The sequence below is a fragment of the Octopus bimaculoides genome, chromosome 3 (genome assembly GCF_001194135.2).
Source record: "Octopus bimaculoides isolate UCB-OBI-ISO-001 chromosome 3, ASM119413v2, whole genome shotgun sequence".
NCBI classification, from domain to species: domain Eukaryota; kingdom Metazoa; phylum Mollusca; class Cephalopoda; order Octopoda; family Octopodidae; genus Octopus; species Octopus bimaculoides.
The window spans coordinates 90,487,599-90,490,797 of NC_068983.1; positions in this window are offsets into that span (position 1 = coordinate 90,487,599).

A 3,199-nucleotide genomic window follows, 5' to 3' on the forward strand; every position below is an offset into this window, starting at 1 on the left:
GGGGGGGGGAAGAGGAATTAAAGTGATTGATGCTAAAGAGGGAGAGACTAAGTAGAAAGATAAAAAAGAGAAATAATTTAAAGATAGAGGTTTTGTAAAACAGAGAAAGAAAGAATTGAGAATGAGAGAACTACTTGAGAAAGAAGTGCAGGGAAGTTGGTGGAAACAAAAAGGGATAGGAAAAGGGAAAAGAGTTGGGAGGAAATTAATTTCCTTTATGGAACTTTGAATCTGAATAGACAGGTTTGTTATGTCAACTTCCCGTCAGCTTTGATCGATTTTTTAGTAAGTAGATTTAGCTCATAAAAAAATCTAGGATAATAATTTGACTAGAAGCTACTAATATATAATTCTCTTGTGTTTCTGTCCGTCACAACAGATGACTGACGAAGGAAGGGGTGATAACCACCGATGGAAGTGGGATGGTGAAAATTCAACGGTGAAAAAAGATCAAACAGCGCTTCAACTCTGTGTGTGTATATGTATGTGCCTGTAAAAGGGGGTTTGTGAATGTTTGTGTGTGTTTATATAATGTTTGAGAGAGTGTTTATGTGTTTGTGTATGTTTATTTAGAAAGATACATAAAAAATAGAATTACAGACGCGCATTTACACACACATATAAACAGACACACTTAAAAAGGAAGGAAGGGGACTATGACAAAGTATAGAAAACCGCGTTCCCTGCAGACTGTGCTACTTATACATATAAATGTAGTGTAAAAATTCACATAAAACAGCATTGAATATGCATTCTTAGAAGACAACGTTCTCCGAAAGTTATAGTCCTTATTTTTATATATAGATATGTACTTTATTGCCTTCACAGTGTTCATCCGTTTTACAAAATTAAACTAGAACATTGGACAAAACAGAGAACACAGTTGAAAAAATTAAGGATCTATTCAGTTTCAATCACAGATTTTTTTTAACTAAACAGTTTGAAACTTCGAATACTGGGAGACTTTCTCACGTAAAACACGGTTTACTCTGCACGCTTTTGACAGAATTTCGTATTTTAGAAGTTATTACGTTTCGTGTTAAAGTTGTAGTATTTGGGTATTTTTAACCAATCAATGACGTGTATTTAGCTGAAGAAATGTACTTCTGTTTGCGGAAGAGCAACAACTCTCGGGTTTAATCTCTACGAAATGCATTTTTCAACTGTGTGGTTTGTTCGGATGGTTTTTTTTTAGCTTGGCAGCTGTGTTTTTGGATATTTTTACTTACTGCCTGTGATTATTTTCACCACTCTGTTCTATTTTATTTTTGTTTACTTGCTTGCGTTAATTTCGCGCTTTATTTTCACCAACTTTTGTTTATTTGCCTGCGTTAAGTTGTATGTATTACACCTGCCTGGTTATTTTCTTATATGCACCTCTGCCTGAACTGTGCATATACTGCCATGAAATCTTACAGTGCATTTCAAAGTTTAATATCCTGCATTAAAATTGATTTAATCTCTGCTTGTATTTTTCAATGTATCTCTGCTTTTGTATGTGTTACACCAACCTGGTTAGTTTTTAACATGCACCTTTGCCCGAACTGTGTATGTACTGCCATGAAATCTTACAGTGCATTTCAAAGTTTAATATTCCGCATTAAAATTGATTCAATCTTTATCTGTTTGTATTGTTTTTTTCCTTTTGTTTACATCGTATACATGCCTTAAGGGTTAGAGTTATGGTTTAGAATTAGGGTTTCATAGCATGCTAAAGTGTAAGTGGCTACATATACTGTATGCTAAAGTGACACGGATAAGTACTGGGTCAAATTAGCTGACTAATTGTGTCCTATAAAATTTCTTGCTTTGTGCCTTTGTTAGAAATTCTTATTAGTACTATTATTTAGTGCGAGCAAGAGAAAAATGGTGTTCAAAGAACATCTGCAGGCTTTCCCAAATTGTGAATGTAGATGATGTTTTTTTTCACCTTCTGTAAATTAATGTCTTAAGAAACAGTAATTCCTTGTAAAGGTCGCCATTCTAGAGACAAATGATTCGATAAAATATTTAGTATGAGCTGTGAGATATGTTAAAGATGATGTGGGCTCAGTTTGGTATAATATACAGCTTGTATATCCACAAGAATAGCAAAGGCTGCTGTTTTGCTTTTAGTTTTTTTCTCGGCACTATCATGCTATTAGCTGTCAGAAGTGAAAGTGCTCTCTGCCTGCATGCCTGTTGCTGGCCTGTCGATTCTTTGGCTACTGACAGCTAATACCATGACTGGCCGGAGCGAGCTATATGTCTGTCTGTCTCTCTCTCTCTCTATCTATTACTCGAAAGTTTGCGCGTCCGCGCTAGCTAGTCGTGAGTAGAAAACACAAATTTAATATAAAAACATATTTCCTGAAATTGCAAATTATTTAAAATATAAAAAAATAATTTTCAACAGAGAGAATTTATCAAAATAGAAAACAAATGAAGTTTGAAGTTTAAAAATAATAGGATCGACCACTCACGACTAGCTAGCGCGAACTTTCGAGTAATAGATAGAGAGAGAGAGAGAGAGAGAGACAGACAGACATATAGCTCGCTCCGGCCAGTCATGGTATTAGCTGTCAGTGGCCAAAGAATCGACAGGCCAGCAACAAGCATTGCAGGCAGACAGACAGATACTTCACTAGCAGTGAGCACTTTCTTTGTCTTGTCAAAAAATGATAAATCATCTCCCTTTGACCTACGACTTCAACCAAGTTAGGCAAAGTTCAGATGGACAGGAGCTTACTTATTTAGACACAATCTCTCCTGCAGTATGTCTGTCCTTCTAGCTGCCACGGCTGTTATAAATACCGTGGTCAGCAAAGGGACAGACAAGAAAGGCCTAGGACGCAGAAAGACATAGAGTGCGAGAAAGGTTTGAACGAAGGGACATGGCAGACTACTTTCTCAGCTGAACGACACACACACAAGCACAAACATATCCAGTTCTAACACATCACCTACACAGATGTACCCTGTTTTTATTCCTCTCAACTTGTAGCAGTTGTAAACAAATACTTCATCATCATCATCATCATCATCGTTTAACGTCCGCTTTCCATGCTAGCATGGGTTGGACGATTTGACTGAGGACTGGTGAAACCGGATGGCAACACCAGGCTCCAATCTAATTTGGCAGAGTTTCTACAGCTGGATGCCCTTCCTAACGCCAACCACTCAGAGAGTGTAGTGGGTGCTTTTACGTGTCACCCGCACG